The sequence below is a fragment of the Lynx canadensis genome, chromosome E1 (genome assembly GCF_007474595.2).
Source record: "Lynx canadensis isolate LIC74 chromosome E1, mLynCan4.pri.v2, whole genome shotgun sequence".
Lineage (NCBI taxonomy): Eukaryota > Metazoa > Chordata > Mammalia > Carnivora > Felidae > Lynx > Lynx canadensis.
In genome coordinates this window covers 36513784-36532239 of record NC_044316.2, presented here as the reverse complement: position 1 = coordinate 36532239, position 18456 = coordinate 36513784, and the positions used below count along the sequence as shown (strand labels likewise).

Sequence of the window (18456 nt, the reverse complement as noted above, 5' to 3'; positions counted from 1 at the left end):
TCTAAAAAACAACAAAACCTGTACTGCATAGTGGAAGGCTCTGAAGGGCACAGTTCTCCAAAATACAAACTTTACGTGAATACGGGCAATCCCTGGACTTATAAAGTCCTGAGTTACCACGTATAACGTACATTCATTGCTGCTGCCGACAGGGAGCGCCTGTGGGAAATGCTTGTAAGACTGAAAATAATTTGTTGGTACCAAGTGGAGAGATTCGGGTCAAGTTTTAAGCTTAGTGCTATACCAACTAAAACTACAGTAACATTTTTTAAGGCACTTGATAAAAACCATTCTAAAATTTACAGGAAAAATAAAAAGAGGAAAATAGAATTTGGAAATTTTGAAAAAGAAAAGTGGCGACTGACGTTAGCAATTATTAAAACATTAAAAGGCTACAACAGGTCCTTGTACTGGTGCAAAAATATTCAGATCAATGTAACAGAATAAAGAGCTCCTTTAAATGTAATATATTAATATATGACAAATAAGGCACACAAGTAAAAGAGGGTGATTCAATAAATTATTTTGAGAAAAGTAGCAATTTGGAATGAAATGAATTTAGATGTTCATCTCACACTACATATCAAAATAAATTCCCCTGAATTAAATATAAATACAGAAGTCAAATTATAGAAAGCTGGAAGAAAACGGAAAGTTTAACAAATCTCTGGAGGAAAAAAGGGGCATTCTAAGTTAGAAGTGGTTAAATAAGTAAATAAATATGACAAGCTTAAAAAACAAAAATAACCACAAAAACAACTTTTGTGTGTAGCAAGTATCAATCTATGCCAGGACGGCAGAATGTCACATAAATGGTCAGAACTTCAGGACACTGACCCTGAGGGGTATACGTTCCCAGGAAGAGTTAATGTGGTCATATTCTTCTCCAAAATTCCCCTAATTCACCCTGCCCAAATTATTGTGCTTCGGTGTTCCTCCACCTTGAATACCATCATTTGGAGAGTCATTTATGTTTTGAGACAATAAATACGTTTTGAAGGATAATGGAGATACTAATCGCTCACAAATTGACACATATTAACTTAATCAGCCCAGCTCCTGCCTCTAGCTGAGAAAATCTATGCTATTATAAAGAGAATTGTGACAGGTGGGGGGGGGGGAGATAAGTAATTTGGGAGTTTTAAACACTTTGTATTATTAAAAAAAATGAAAACCACTTTATTGCATTTTCTTAACCCCAAAGTAATAGAAACATATAGTCAAATTTTAAATACAGAATATAGAAATAAATAGTCACCAAAGTATCTCAACATTTGTGACTTTTCTTTCAGACATCTCCTTTGCATACATGCATATGTTTGCATAAATACACACCTAATTTTAGCAAAATCCAATAGCTTTTTACACAATGTTTTATAACATGCTTCTAAAATGTCATGACTAATTTTCTAAAATAAGTAGGTTGTTACCATTACGTTTAATGAGTACATACCATCCATGATTTGGACACATCATAATTTATTTAACAAATCTCCCATTGACGGACACCTAGGTTGTTTGCAGCTTTTCACCATAGTGATCAAGACATCAAGGCTGGGGGCTCCTGGGTGGCTCAGTTGGTTTAGTATTTGACTTCTGCTCAGGTCATGATCTCGTGCTCTGCAAGTTCAAAACCCCTCATCGGGCTCTGTGCTGACAGCTCAGAGCCTGGAGCCTGCTTCGGATTCTGTGTCTCCCTCTCTCTCTCCCCTCCCTTGCTTGCAATTTGTCTCTCTCTCGCTCTCAAAAATAAATAAACATTAAAAAAAAAAGACATCAAAACTAGAGTATAGCAGGTTTGTTCAGTTTGGGTTGTTGCCTAGTAGTAAAGAGAGCAGTTTAGAGTTTGGTAATACCAACTGTGCTCCTTAAATCCAGCCAACCTACTTGGAATGGAGCTTCCTCTTTGTTCCTACCTCACTTAGAAACAGTTCTCTTTCCTGCCTACCCAGCCTGGACTTCAGGGTCAACCTCCTCTTACCTCTTTGAGATCTATCACTGTGCCATTCCCAACCTCTTGGATCGATCTGAACATTGGCTTTTCCACCCCTCCTGTGCCACTGAGTACATCAGAAAGAAACAGCATACTTAAATGACTGGCAGCTTTATTTATGATTTCAACCCAGGTTCTTAGTGTTCTTTGGAAATCCTTTATTTCATTTTTGCTAGGTTCCATGTTTTTTTCCTGCAGGGGATATGTCAAACTTTTAATATTCTTTAGCTTCAACTCCATCTCCATTCTGTATGATCTCTATTAGTGCTTCTTTAATTTTAGTATGCATCACTGTCACCTGTGGCTTTTTAATAATGCATATTCAGGGGCTCTTCCCTCCAATATTCTGATTCACCAACTCTAGGGCAGGCCTGAGGAATCTCCATGTTTTTTTTTTTTTTTAATTTTTAAGTTTATTTCTTTATTTTGAGAGAGACAGATAGCACAAGTGGGAGAGGGACAGAGAGAGGGAGACAGAGAATCCCAAGCAAGCTCCACACTGTCAGCTTGGAGCCCGACGTGGGGCTCGAACTCATGAAACCATGAGATCATGACCTGAGCTGAAACCAAGAGTCGGATGCTTAACCGACTGAGCCATCCAGGTGCCCCAGGAATCTCCATGTTTAATAAGAGCCCACGTGATTTAAATCTTCATCTTACCTTTTCTAGTCCTGACTGCAAAGAGGAAGGGGCTCTATCCCCTTCCAAGGCCAACCATTACCACCTTGCTACGATTTCCACTGCCTCTTTTCTTGTCCGAGATAATGCTTCATCATCTACCACTCTACTGCCTAACATTTTCAATCTCTTCTTCACCAGTTCTTCTGCTAGAAAAGGCTCAGTTTTTCTTTTAACGTTTATTTATTTTTGAGAGACGGAAAGAGGCAGAGTATGAGCAGGGGAGGGACAGAGAGAGAGGGAGACACAGAATTGAAAGCAGGCTCCAGACTCTGAGCTGTTAGCACAGAGCCTGATGCGGGGCTTGAACCCATGAACTGCGAGATTATGACCTGAGCCAAAGTCGGCTGCTTAACTGAGCCACCCAGGTGCCCCAAGGCTCAGTTTTTCTAGAGAAAAACCCTTCTTTTAACCCCAAATCCCTTGCTGTTCCTTCATCCCTCAGCACTCCACTAGATTTTCAGTTAAAACAGTATCTACTGTGGCGTCTACTTGTCACCTTCCATTACAGTGTCAGTTAATATGTGGATTTTTTTTGATACATACAGTACAGTACTGTAAATGTATTTTCTCTTCCTTATGATTTTGTTTTCTCTAGCTTATTTTATTTAGGAATAAAGTCTATAATACATATAACATACAAAGAATGTTGACTTTGTGTATTATTGGTAAGGCTTCTATTCGACAATAGGCTATTAGTAAAGTTTCTGGGGAGTTAAAGTTATATATGAATTTTGACTGTGCGGGGGATTGGCATGCCTAACCTCTGCATTGTTCAAGTATCAGTTGTATTTCCTTAACCATAGGATTTTGGCTCCCACCTGGAAAGCTACTCTAAATCTGTTCTTTCAAAGTATCTAGTGACCAAAGCCAATCCCAATGACTTCTCAGTGCTAATTCTGTCTGCAGAATACTCTCTGCAGTACGTGATATTGCTAAGCCCCTCTTTGAGCTTATTTCCCCCTAGTTCTCCTTCTACCTCTCTGATATCCTTTTAGGACATCCTTGCTAGTTCCTCTGTCTGCTTCTTTGTATGTTCGCATCTCCCAGTGTATTATCTCTGGTCCATTTGCTTTCTTCCTCTACATTCTCTCCCTGAGTGATCTATCTCTTAGGCTTTAATTCTCAGCTTTAATACAATCTTAAGCCTGTACCCTTCTCTGAAAAGTCTTTCATTTAAAGCTCTAAACCTACAGTGTCAAGCTCCAAGTTCCTTGAACTTGAATGATGAGTTTTGTTTTGGACATTATTTGCGTAAGAGTTCTTAGCTGCATGACAAAAACTGACTCAAGGTCAGAATCAGGGGAGCTCACGAGGCCCAGGGGACAGGAACCACAACAAATATCCAGCAGTGCACCAACTACAATGGTTGCTGCTGCTATGACTATAATCACCAGATGTCTTCCCATCTTTGTACCGCATGGTCAAGATTCAAAGAGGGAGCGTCGTTTTGGCTAAGTCCAAATCATGTGGTCAGACTCTGGCAGCACCAGATTTGGCTGAAGAAGGACCTGGTAGTGGAAGGGGACCACCACCTCTCAACTGATACCACATATATTAGGAGACAACACAAAAAGAAATTGGAGAGTTTAATTTTTCTAATGTTTATTTATTTTGAGAGAGAGAGAAAGAGTTTGAGCAGGGGAGGGGCAGAGAGAGAAAGAGGGAGAGAGAGCAGGTTCCCCGCTGCCAGCACAGAGCCCAATGCAGGCCTTGAACTCACAAACTGCTAAATCATGACCTGAGCGGAAATCGAGAGTCGGTCGCTTAACTGACTGAGTCACCCAGGTGCCCCTAGCAACCAGAGAGTTTATAGGGAGGGAAAGGAGTTGACAGCAGATGGCCAAATAATGAAATATACCCACCACAAAATACTATAGTTGATTGGTCCCTAATGACTTGTAAAATAAAGTCTCAACTATCAACAGGAAGTGAAGGGAATGGACCAACAGAGGAGGACTCTCCGTATTCTTTTTTTTTTTTTTTTTTTTTAACGTTTATTTCTTTTTGGGACAGAGAGAGACAGAGCATGAACGGGGGAGGGGCAGAGAGAGAGGGAGACACAGAATCGGAAACAGGCTCCAGGCTCTGAGCAGTCAGCACAGAGCCCGACGCGGGGCTCGAACTCACGGACCGCGAGATCGTGACCTGGCTGAAGTCGGACGCTTAACCGACTGCGCCACCCAGGCGCCCCCGTATTCTTTACAACTAACTGCAACTTACTTCCCCAGCCATTCTCCCTATACATTCTCTAACACAGCAAGTATTTTCATAAAACTTGCCTTTGTTTCCTGAATATTTTCTCTTCCTAAAGTAGCCCTACTTTCCTTCATTTGGCTGAATCTTACTTTTCCTTCAAGTTTCAGCTAAGTATCACCTCCTCTATGAAGCCTTCTCTGATTCCTCTGGGCAGAGTTAATTTATTTTGTTCTCCCTCTACTTAGCACTTTGCTAAAAACACTCATGTATCTCAATGATTAGGGTTAGCTGCACACATCTGTTTTCCATTGGATTATTAGTTCCTTGAAGGCAGGGACTGGGTCTTATTCATCTTCATATCTTCAGCGTCTACATCAGTAAGCACATTTTAAGGAAGAATCAGGAAACAGAAGAGGTGAGGTTGCTATAATGATAAGGTCTCTTAGCTTATGGTTTACATTTTTCAGCTGAATTTCTTTTGCTCCATACATTGTACTTGCCTAATCATTTCAAATGAAACAGTCTACAGAGTTCTAGGTCAACTTCACTCTGGGTCAGATAACTTTTCTTATTTCTTATTCTTTAGCTGAAAGAAGGAAAGAGTAATGTTCTCATTGCTCTTCACAACTGAGGTGTCATCAGTACTTTAAGAGATCCAACAAGCAATTCAATTTTGCTTAATTGATAAATGTTTCTTTCAGAAGCACAGACTGAAGTCGTTGCATGCATTTCTCTGTATCTTAGACACTGGGCTTAAAAATAAGAATGCTAAAATATCTCACGCAATAAGTGTGTTGAGATCTTTATGTGACAGACTTCAGAAAAGAGGATATTATCTCTAATAGTGGAAATAAGTGTCTGTGGTTATGAATTAGTTTCTTTATGGTAAAAATGCTTCAATGAGATGTTTGCAAAATAGTATGGCCGGTAAGTTGACAAAGGCACAGAGGGAAATTTAAGTTTCTCTTTCAAGAATATTGATTTTATATTATGAAAATTATCTTAATTGAATAATACTTTTTTTTCCAAAAATTAATTAAGAGAATGCTTTTGATTATCTAAAAGTTTGGAAAATAAAATACAATCAGAAGACTGAATTTTACAGGGCACCTGGATGGCTCAGTCAGTTACACATCTGACTTTGGCTCAGGTCATGATCTCATGATTTGTGGGTTCGATGTGCATGATTTGTGCATGCATGCTCACACGTGCTTTCTCTCTCTCAAAAATAAACGTTAAGAAAAAGAAGACCAAATTTTAAAGGAAACAGTTATTTAAATTTATCAAGTGGACATTCAGCAGCAACTAAGTATTAAAGTTTCATTTCTAGGGGCACCTGGGTGGCTCAGTCGGTTAAACGGCCAACTTTGGCTCAGGTCATGATCTCACAGTTCATGAGTTCGAGCCCCACATCGGGCTCTGTGCTGACAGCCTGGAACCTGCTTCGGATTCTGTGTGTGTGTCTCTCTCTGCCCTTCCCCCACTCTTGCTCTGTCTCTCTCTCTCTCTCTCTCAAAAATAAATAAACATTAAAAAAAAAGTTTCATTTCTAGAAAACTAGTATTTTATACCTAATCTGTGCTTTAGGCAGGCCACAAGACTTTAAAGTGACAGACCTTCTGTCATTTGTAGATAGTCTAATTCCTCTGTTCTAAAATTAATTTACTAAAGAAGGTTGGATTTACATGATGAGTATATGCAGTATTCCTGTTAAGAAGCTGTTTAAAAAAGGGGCACCTGGGTAGCTCAGTTGGTTAAAGTGTCTGACTCTTGGTTTCTGCTCAAGTCATGATCTCATGGTTTGTGAGTTTGCACCCACATCGGACTCTGTGATGTCAGTATGGAGGCTGCTTGGGATTAAATCTCTCTCTCCCTTTTTCTCTGCCCCTAACCCACTTATGCTCACTCTCTCTCTCTCTTTCTCTCTCTCTCTAAAAAAAAAAAGAAGAAGAAGAAGAAGCAGCTGTTTAAAAAGATTCAAAATCTGAAGATGTTGAATTAATTTCTTTTTTGGTTGATTTGACCATATTCTACAATCAATGGCTTTTTCAATTTCTAAATCCCGATATATGTTTCAAGAAAATGGAAATTTGGGGATATTGGATTGGCCACCTAAACAAGTGGAAAGATTTTAACAAAAGTTGATAGAAAAGTACTCAATGACTAAAGAAGGGGATGTTTCCTTAGCTGTATTTGTTCTAAGAGAAATTAGTAGCTAGTGGTAATTAGATATGTAACCTCAGTGATGTGGGAAACTACCCAGCATGTCTACATACTCTAAATTTTTAAAAAATATTTATTTATCTTCGAGAGATAGAGGGAGAGACAGAGCATGAGTGGGGGAGGGTCAGAGAGAGAGAGGGAGACACAGCATCCGAAGCAGGCTCCAGGCTCCGAGCTGTCAGTGCAGAGCCTGACGTGGGGCCTGAACTCACAAACCGCTAGATCATGACCTGAGCTGAAGTCAGATGCTTAACCAAGTGAGGCACCCAGGCACCCCAGGTCTACAGACTCTAAAGAAGAATTATGCTTTGGGTTTGTATTATATTCCTAAAATATTTTCTGGCATGAAGAATCTGACTTAAAATTACATACATGCACATGATATTCTTAATTATCCTTCCAGATGTGATACAGTCACTGTCACTGCAAAGCTTTCTCTGACATGCCAACAGAAAGCTAATCACTCTCTCTTCTCACTTCTCATGTTACATTTACCACTTTTAATCACTTTTTTGTATCTCTTTTCCTCATTAGGTATTGAGCTTATCTTGGGCGGTGAGCAGACTATATTCATTTTGTATTCTCACCACTTGCACTGTGCCTGACTCATAACGGATGCTCAGTAAGTGTTAACAAATGAGTGAATAAATAAAAAAAAATTAATTACATGTATAAATACCGGTACAACAATAGCCAAGAAGAGTGACATGAGGGTGGAGAAAAGAATGAAATCATGCAAAGTCTTGGATGTGTTAATGACAGTGAGTCCAATTCTAAGGATAACAAGAATCTTTGAATGATGGCAGCATGGTGTCTCTATTAAAAGAAGACAAGGGGCACCTGGGTGGCTCAGTCAGTTGTGTATCTGACTCTTGATTTCAGCTCAGGTCATGATCTCACAGTTCGTGGGTTCGAGCCCCATGTTGGGCTCTGCGCTGACAGTGCAGAGCCTACTTAGGATTCTCTTTCTCCCCCTCTGTCTCTGTCCCTCCCCCACTCACACACTCTCTCTCTCTCTCAAAATAAATAAATTAGTTAAAAAAAAAACAAGTGAAAGAAGGCAAGAGTGAATTTGGGGAGTTGAGTTGGACAATTAGTAATCCAGATGAGAAGTGGTAAAGGTTTGGGCTAGGGCAGAGATGGCGGATGGGGAATGACGGATGCATCAGAGAGACATTTAGGAGGCAGAAATGCTGGATATGGTGGAGAGCTGGATGTTGGGGTGGGGTGAATGAAAGAGTGAGTCAAAGATGATTGCACCATTTACCAAAAGAAAGTAGCAGAGCTACAGGTTTTAGGGGGAACACAATTTGAGGCATGTTGAGCCCGCGGTGCTGGTGAGACATCCGTGCATCACTATGAGGAAGGCACTATTCCTATCCCCTCCCCTAACACACAAGGCAACCAAGGCTGAGGAGTTGACATAACTTGCTAGCTTGTAGAGCTAGGAGGCAGCCCCAGGCCTGCCTCCAAAGCCCATGCTGTTAACTTCCATGCCATATAGCATAGTGATCCTTGGTTTCGAGAAAGCACCAATACATATAGCAAGCAGAGGTGCACTGTTGACTTTCTTCCTCAGGAGGCCTAAATGTGTCTCAACTGAAGCAACCATGCTGGAGGGCAAGGCCATTGAACAGCTTCCAAAGCTAGGTGGTGGCATTCTTTCCCACACATGTCTGCCTAAACAGATGGCAGTGAAGTCATAGGCCACTGGAGAAAGACAGGGAACAGAAAAAAAATGGTGGATCCTCAGGGCACCGGTAGAAGTGCAAAGGTCTCGTTCAGGTGAAAGAAAATGTGTAATAAAATTCACCGGTTCAGCTGAACAGGTAATTACAGAGTTAATAAAACAAGAATTCCTGACACAATAGATTCTAACACGGCCATGGGTGTCATAGTCACTAAGTGACTTTTTAGTTTGCTGATCATTGATCCACTAGACACTAACAGCTCCAATCGGATCAATACGGGATAACGTATGAGGAGGACTTTTGCATGTTAAAAATCTACTGGAAATTCTACATGAAAGAGTTCATTATCTGGGTAGTGTGACCTGTGTCCAAATGATACATGTGGATCATTTGTTACATTTTTTTAATGGCAAAAAAATGAATTTTTTTCTAAAAGCTTAATTATGTGAGAAATTCCACTGCCGAGAAACTGAAGCCACGTGGGTGTCATGAATGTGTAAACATGTTAATTTGAGAGCTGTGATACCTAAAGAGGTACATTTCATCTTGCTCTCTCAGCTTGCCTTTCCCCAACAGGGTCACCTCACCCCCTTCTCCCTTCCGAGGGCCAGCCAACGCTCTGTTCTTGAGTCTTCCTCTCTCTGTAGCTTGGGCAGCTCCACTTTTCCTGAATCCCTTCTAGGAGCTTGTCATCCAAGGCCAGTATTTACCTCAGGATGTCTTTTGCTATCTTTATCCCCCTGGAGCCTTGTTGTCATATACAGTCTTACTAGAAGAAGGTAGATATGAGAATATACATGTGGCAAAGAACTCACATATCTCTTAGTTCTAGAAAGGCATGCCTTAAAGCTGAAGCAATAACAATAGGCTTGTTCACGGAAGCCAGACAAATCAAAAAGGGTTCTGGTAAATGAATGTATTTTATATATTTGGTTCTGAATATTTTATCGAGACATAATTTACATAAAATGCAATTCTAAGTGTACAGTTGGATGACTTTGACAACATATATATATATATATAGTTGTACAAGCAGTTTAGTAAATCAAAATATCGAATATTTCCATCACTCCAAAAAGTTGCTTTTTGCCTTTTTGCAGTCAATATACTCCCTCCATCCCTGGCCCTGGCAACCACTGATCTATTTTTCTATCTATAGATCTGACTTTTTAGCGGTGTTCTATAAGTGAAATCATATGATATTTAATCTTTTATGTCTGGCTTCCTTCAATTAGCATAAAACTTTTGAGATTCATCCATGTTATATGTATCAGCAGTTAATTACTTTTTATTGCCAGACAGTCCCCCAGTATATGGATATACCACACGTTATGTGTTTATCAGTTGATGGATGCTTGAGCTGTTCTAGGTTTAGGACTATTGTGAATAAAGCTGCTACAAACACTCAAGGCAGAGTCCGTGTTCAGACCTAGGAAGTCTGGATTCACAACCCACGTTTGTAAGTACTCCACTCCACTGTTGCCCAATCAGGAGCCACAAAGCTATTTGCCATCATCACAGCACCCCTTTTCTCCTGTTCTCCTGACTACTCCTGGTTCCTGTAATGCTTTCCAAGTAGCAATTGCCTGGCCCCAAATCAAGCACCACAGAGTTAGGCAAGTGGTCAAAAGCAACATGCCTTCAAATTGTATTTTTTTTTTCAATATATGAAACTTATTGTCAAATTGGTTTCCATACAACACCCAGTGCTCATCCCAAAAGGTGCCCTCCTCAATACCCATCACCCACCCTCCCCTCCCTCCCACCCCCCATCAACCCTCAGTTTGTTCTCAGTTGTTTTTTTTTTTATTTATTTTATTATTTTTTTTTAAAATTTTTTTTTTTTCAACGTTTATTTATTTTTGGGACAGAGAGAGACAGAGCATGAACGGGGGAGGGGCAGAGAGAGAGGGAGACACAGAATCGGAAACAGGCTCCAGGCTCTGAGCCGTCAGCCCAGAGCCTGACGCGGGGCTTGAACTCACGGACCGCGAGATCGTGACCTGGCTGAAGTCGGACGCTTAACCGACTGTGCCACCCAGGCGCCCCTGTTCTCAGTTTTTAAGAGTCTCTTATGCTTTGGCTCTCTCCCACTCTAACCTCTTTTTTTTTTTTTTTTCCTTCCCCTCCTCCATGGGTTTCTGTTAAGTTTCTCAGGATCCACATAAGCGTGAAAACATATGGTATCTGTCTTTCTCTGTATGGCTTATTTCACTTAGCATCACACTCTCCAGTTCCCTCCACGTTGCTACAAAGGGCCATATTTCGTTCTTTCTCATTGCCATGTAGTACTCCATTGTGTATATAAACCACAATTTCTTTATCCATTCATCAGTTGATGGACATTTAGGCTCTTTCCATAATTTGGCTATTGTTGAGAGTGCTGCTATGAACATTGGGGTACAAGTGCCCCTATGCATCAGTACTCCTGTATCCCTTGGGTAAATTCCTAGCAGTGCTATTGCTGGGTCATAGGGTAGGTCTATTTTTTTTTTTTTTCAACGTTTATTTATTTTTGGGACAGAGAGAGACAGAGCATGAACGGGGGAGGGGCAGAGAGAGAGGGAGACACAGCATCGGAAACAGGCTCCAGGCTCTGAGCCATCAGCCCAGAGCCCGACGTGGGGCTCGAACTCACAGACCGCGAGATCGTGACCTGGCTGAAGTCGGACGCTTAACCGACTGCGCCACCCAGGTGCCCCAGGGTAGGTCTATTTTTAATTTTCTGAGGAACCTCCACACTGCTTTCCAGAGCAGCTGCACCAATTTGCATTCCCACCAACAGTGCAAGAGGGTTCCCGTTTCTCCACATCCTCTCCAGCATCTATAGTCTCCTGATTTGTTCATTTTGGCCACTCTGACTGGCGTGAGGTGATATCTGAGTGTGGTTTTGATTTGTATTTCCCTGACAAGGAGCGACGTTGAGCATCTTTTCATGTGCCTGTTGGCCATCCGGATGTCTTCTTTAGAGAAGTGTCTATTCATGTTCAAATTGTATTTTATCTTTTTTCTTTTTTTTTTTTTTTAATTTTTTTAACGTTTATTTATTTTTCAGACAGAGACAGAGCATGAACGGGGGAGGGTCAGAGAGAGAGGGAGACACAGAATCCGAAACAGGCTTTAGGCTCTGAGCGGTCAGCACAGAGCCCGACGCGGGGCTCGAACTCATGGACCGCGAGATCATGACCTGAGCTGAAGTCGGACGCTTAGCCGACTGAGCCACCCAGGCGCCCCTCAAATTGTATTTTAAAGAAAGCCTCTGTATTCCCAAACTAATTGAGGAAATTTATTTGTAAGGAAACCCTCTAATTTAGATTTTTAAAAAAATGTTTATTTTTGAGAGAGAGAGAGAGAGAGAGAGAGAGAGCGAGCTCAAGCAGGGGAGGGCAGAGAGAGACAGAGACAAAGAATCCAAAGCAGGCTCCAGGCTCTGAGCTGTTAGCACAAAGCCGGACACAAGGCTCAAACTCATGAGCTGTGAGATCATGACCTGAGCCAAAGTCAGACGCTTAACTGACTGAGCAACCCAGCACCCCCTGACTTATATATCTTTAAAGGGAGGGTTTAGAAAATAAATTAACATTGTGGCCACCATCTGGTGGTCTATGGCTTAAGTTCTAACATGGCACTTAACACTTCTCTTACCCAGAAGGGTTGATCTAGCATAACTTATTATCTTTGGAACAACATAAATTCATTATATAAACAGTGGAAAAATATCTGCCAATGGTGTGACCTTACACCCATATCGTTTAGAAAAACAAAAACCAAAAATAGACTTATAAGAGAAATATTAGTATCGAAAAGTCCATGGACAAGAAAGACAACTTTAAAATTTTTTCTAGTTTACTATTGTAGGCATGTATTTTTAGTACTATAACAATAAAGAAAACCTGAATAATAACAACTAAAAGTAATTAAGAATATAGATTGTAGAATTAAAAAAATTACAATCAAGCATATACTTGATTCTTGGTGCACCAAAGGATAAGAATGACAGAGAAAACTGAAATCAAAAGATAATACAAGTTTAGGGATACCTGGCTGGCTCAGTTGGAAGAGCATGTGACTCTCGATCTCAGGGTCATGAGTTCAAGCCCCATGTTGGGTGTAGAGATTACATACATACATACACACATACATACATACATAAGTAAATAAATAAGATACAAGTTTGTCTCAGCTAACAATGCCACTTAGAAAATTCTTCTGTTTGCCCAAAGTTGAACTGTGCATAATTGTTCTTACGTCTTTCTTTTTTATTTTATTAGATTAAAAAATTATTATAAAAATTTCAAACATGTACTAACATACGGACTATAATAAACTTCCTTGACTTATCACCCCACTTCAACAATTATCAACTCTTGGTCAATCCTATGTCTTCTATCTCCCATTCACTCCTCACCTCCACCCAAATTAATGCCTTTTTTTTTTTAACTTTTTAACTTTGAAATAATTTTGTATTTTCAGAAAAGTTGCTAAAATAGTACAGTTCCCATATATCCTTCATCAGCAACCTCTGATGCTAACATATTACAAAACCACAGTATGACAGCTTAGCTGCCCAAACCAAGAAACTATTCTTATTTTTCTGCAAGAAACACTGCACAGTTTTTGTACTCCTCTGCTGAGTGCAAATTCATCCATTTGAAGGAACATTAACCATAAAACACCATCCATCCATCATTAGCAGTTTTGTAATTCCTCAAAATTATTTTCTTAATTTAGATTAAAAAAGCAAGTATTTTAAGATCTCTGAAATAGCCATATACTAATGACATTTTTACTTAACAAGATGTTTGCTAAAGTCAAGCTCCTATGATCCAAACACAGAAGTACCATAAAGTTTTGGCTCAGACACATTGGCTGTTTCTAAAATATAGATAATTAATGTCAAGAGATTCCTGCTCTGATTCTACCATTAGTATGTTCAAGAGTAGGGGTGCCTACGTGGTTCAGTTAGTTAAGCATCCAGCTCTTGATTTTGGCTCAGGTCATAATCTCTAGCTTCATGAGATCAAGCCCCACATTGGGCTCTGCAGTGACAGTGTGGAGCCTGCTTGGGGTTCTCACTCTCTCCCTCTGTCTCTCTCTGCTCCTCTCCCACTCATGCTCTTTCTCTCTCTCTCTCAAAAAAAAAAAAAAAAAAAAAAAAAATGTTCGAGGGTAAATGAAGCTCTCCCTGCCTCTCAGAATTCCATATTACTTATTATGAAATATAGTAAGTTATCTAAGCCATCAAATATTTGGGATCCTAGGACCGAGGACTTTGCAGAGAGAAAGCTTTTCTTAACTCCCCTAGGCAGAGTGAGTGAGACCGCACTTAACTCCTTAAGAGCAAGCAGGGTTGTGATTCTGTTCCTATTTGTATCCCCAGTAAATAAGCGAACTACAGCAAGTAACATGGCCTAGGCCATTTTGGCGCTTACAATTTTGTCAAGGTCATCAGAATAGTCACATATCTTTAACAACTTGAGGAGAACCCCAAAGCAGCTTTAAACAGTGAAAAAGAGTTTAGAGTTTTTAGACAAAATATGTGACTGATGAGGGAATACAGAGGTGAGCTGTGATGAGGGTGAACTATAAGAGACAGAACTGGAGAAAGTATTCCAAGAGAAAAATCTGCTTAAAATTGTTATCTAACGTTTAAGTGCACATGATTGAGGCAGTGTAACCTAGGGGTTAAAGCCAGATTCTCTCTAGAGTCAAACTGCTTGGATCAAATAACAGTTCAACTCCCTCTTGCTCTGTGGCCTGAGACAAGTTATTTAAACCAACCATCTTCCTTCCTCCCTCCTTCCTTCCTTCCTTCCTTCCTTCCTCCCTCCCTCCCTTCCTTCCTTCCTCCTTCCTTCCTTCCTTCCTCCCTCCCTCCCTCCCTCCCTCCCTCCCTTCCTTCCTTCCTTCCTTCCTTCCTTCCTTCCTTCCTTCCTCCCTTGAGAGAGGGAGACAGCATGAGTGGGGAGGAGCAGAGAATGAGGAAGAGAGAAGATTCCAATCAGGCTCAGTGTCAGCATGGAGCCTGATGTGGGGCTCAAACTCATGAACCCCACAAGATCATGACCTGAAGCGAAATCAAGAGTCGGAACCTAACCCATTGAGCCACGCGGGTGCCCCTATTTAACTCTTTCAAACCCAGCTTGACTCCAGGTGCTTGTAATAACCTCTGCTATTTTCAGGTGCAGCAGGCTTGGGACAAGGAGAACTACACAAATGTTTGTTGATTTGGCTGACTAGTGAGAACAAATGTTTGTTGATTTGGCTGACTAGTGATACTTCACTCTCACTGAAATCTGCAGACAGGCAGGGGGTGGGGTGTCATTGGTTCCTGAACACTCGTCTACAGTTGTAGGTGAGGTCTGGTTACGAGCTGCTGCTCCCTTCTGTGTCCCTCAGGGTAGGTAAGTAAGGTATCAGAAGGACAATGTGCTCTCAGTCTGCCTAATTGGGCCTTCTGTCTGGGCTTCTTGTACCTAGCTGGTCGCCCATGGGCTTGAACTCCAGCCAAGGCAGAAGCTAGTATTCTAGCCATCCTCCTTCCCTGAGACCAGACTCTACTTCCTTCCTTCCCACGTGGAACTCCCTGGTGAATGCCCCAGGCTCCCATCTGTCATTTTTTAAACAACTCAGTCTGTTTTGATGCCATTCTGTCTGGCCCTTTTACATTGAATACCTTGGAAGTCATTTTGCAATTGTTAGCCCTGCTTAAACTCAGTTCAAGGTAAAACCCAGCTGCTCCCTCTCTTTCCACATCCCTAAATCTCCCTCTACCTCTCCCCCTGCTTCCTCTTTCTCCTTAGCTAAATCCCACACAGCCCCTTCTCCTAGCGGGAACTACCAACCTGTTGACTGATTAACCCAACACTGCTTATGGCAAACATTTGCAGTTGTTCTGATTTTAATTAGGTGATCCTTCACGATAATGTTTTTGAAAGTAGGTCATCAACAGAACTGCTGATAAAGGTAAGGAATAATTTGTGGAGGTCAGTGTCCTTTAAGACATTCTATATCAAATAGAAACTTTCTGGTGAACTTGAAACATTGAAAGAGACCACTCATGGGTCATTGTCAGAACATGTAGGAAACATTGTCTGCCATCTTAGCACAGGTGATTTATGAAATGGCGTTCCTTTCCTTGTACTCGGAGACACGTGGGCCAGTGGCAGCTCAGTCCATTCTTCAGGTGGTCATCTGTGATGGGGGCTTGGGTATGAGTACATGGGTGATGTTTACGTTCAGTTATTCTCTATCGCCGTGTTCAGAAATAGCTTCTGAAAAGCACAATTGGCACGTTGTGGGGAAAAAAAGATACTTGCTTTCGACAGGTCCCTTTCCTATAAGTAACTCAGGGATGCAGATATTCTGTGACAATTTCATTCTCACCTTATACTAGAGTCAACCAGTATATATTTTAGGAGTTCTATAAACTTGGAAATCTTAAAGAAAATTGGACATTAGCCAAGTCTCTTGGAGGACCCGGCTTTCATGGGCTGCCAAAGAATCTGGCACAGATCTACATGATAAGACTGAAAGCATTTAGGTTTTATTCACAATTCAACAAAATTCTCCCACAGTAGTCATTAAACCTCGCTCAGGTTACCCGATCAGTAGTTTTCAGCATCAGATGCCAGACAGTGCACACTGAAATTCTTAGTTGCTTGAGATTTATGGAAGTCATATTGAAAGACATGGAGGTATGGATTAGCCTACAAAGCAATTAAATGCAGAGTTCTCTCACGGTAAGCCTGAGGCCTCTTGTGACACAGAGAGAGGACCATTTTTTATGCTTTTGGTATATTCATTCACTAAGCTCTCCAAATCTTCACAGCCATCTTTAAATATTCTTCTGGCTTTTTGCTCGATGGTCAGGGATGGGGAAAGAAACAGCTAGCAAAATATTTGAGCCATTTCTGAATGAGCAGTAAGATGGGAAGGGTGAGTCTAAGAGAGGAACAGAAAGCTTATTTTCACCTATTGTCCTTTCTTTTTTCTTCCAAACTTACAGAGATATAATTGACATTTAACATTACATATGTTTAAGGTATACATGTTGATTTGACACACTTATATATGACAAAATGATTACCACCATAGCTTTCACTAACACCTCCATCAGGTCACATAATTACCATTTCTTTTTTGTTGTTATTGTGGGAATATTTGCAATCTACTTTCTTAGCAACTTTCAAGTATATAATACAGTTTCATTAACTATAATCACAATACTGTGCATTAGAACCCCAGACTTTACTCATCTTCTAGCTGGAACTTTGAACCCTTTGAATCAACATCTCTCCATTTCTCCCGCACCCCCCCCACCCCCGCCAACTCCTGGTAATCATCGTTCTACTCTCTGTTTCTACAAGTTCAATGTTTTTAGATTCCACATGTGTTATTATATATAAGTATTTGTCTTTCTCTGTATGTCTTATATCAGCATAATGCCCTCAAGTTTCATCCATGCTATTACAAATGGGAGGATTTTCTTCTTTCTCATGGCTGAATAATATTCCATTGTGTGTATGTACGTATATATATAGATACATTCATCTGCTGACAAACACTTAGGTTCATATCTCGGCTATTGTTAATAATGCTGTAATAAATATGGGAGGGCAGATAGCTCTTCAAGATACTATTTTCATTTCCTTTGGATATATACCTAGAAGTGGGCTTGCTGGGTAATATCACAGTTCTATTTTTAATTTTGCAGGGAACCTCTATACTGCTTTCCATAGTGCCTGTACCAATTTACATTTCCACCAACAGTGCACCTGGGTTCCCTTTTTTCAACATCCCCATTAACACTGGTTATCGCTGGCCTTTTTGATGGTAGCCATTTGCACAGGTGTGAGGTGATATCTCGTTGTTGTTTTGATTTGCATTTCCCTGATGGTTAGTGATGTTGAGTACCTGTTTGTGTACCTCTTGGCCATTTGTATATATTCTTTGGAAAAATATCTATTCGGTTCCTCTGCCCATTTTCAAATTGGATTTTTGTTGTTGTAATGATTTGTATGAGTTCTTTATATATTTTGGATATTGCCATATCAGATATATGGTCTGCATGTTAACTCTGAATAGATTAAACACTTAAATATAAGAACTGAATCCATAAAACTCCTAGAAGAAAATGTAGGGTAAAACTCCTTGACGTTGGTCCTGGCAGTGGCTTATTTGGGTATGACACCAAAAGCGCAAGATAAAAGGGCAAAAATCATTAAGTAGGACTACATGAAACACCCACTCTCCTTCACAAAATACCAACTCCTTTTGCTGGTCATGCTGGGTCTAGAGAGACAGACAGAGCCCATATGTCAGTATTTCCCATGAACCCTTTTTGATCCTTTGGCCCTAAAGAAATGCTACATTTTTATTATTAATTTTGTTCTCCATCATAAATCATAATAACCACCAAGTGTAATCTTATGGCGAAAACAGGAGTCAGGAATTCTGGGTATTGTTGCTTACTCTGTTCTTCATTTTCTCAGGCATCTATTTTTGGAGTTGGACATAAGTTAATATTCCTGTTTTGCCACAGCTGAGTAGTATGGTCTTGGGAAAGTTACTTCACCTCTCTGAGTATTAGTTTTCTTATCTGTGAAATGGGGGTGGCAATATCTAGTTTACAGAACTCCTGTGAGAGTGAAAATGAGATATTACATGGAA

At 40.5% G+C, this 18456-nt stretch overlaps 1 protein-coding gene and 1 non-coding gene across 4 annotated transcripts in view; one reads left to right on the top strand and one right to left on the bottom strand.

Annotated features, from left to right (window-relative positions):
• The window catches only part of SKAP1 (src kinase associated phosphoprotein 1), a 287749-nt gene that overhangs the window by 134261 nt on the left and 135032 nt on the right, over nucleotides 1–18456 (bottom strand). The window lies entirely within an intron of this gene.
• Nucleotides 12823–12895, top strand: TRNAE-CUC. The gene has a single exon. It is a non-coding gene; the product is annotated as a tRNA-Glu (tRNA).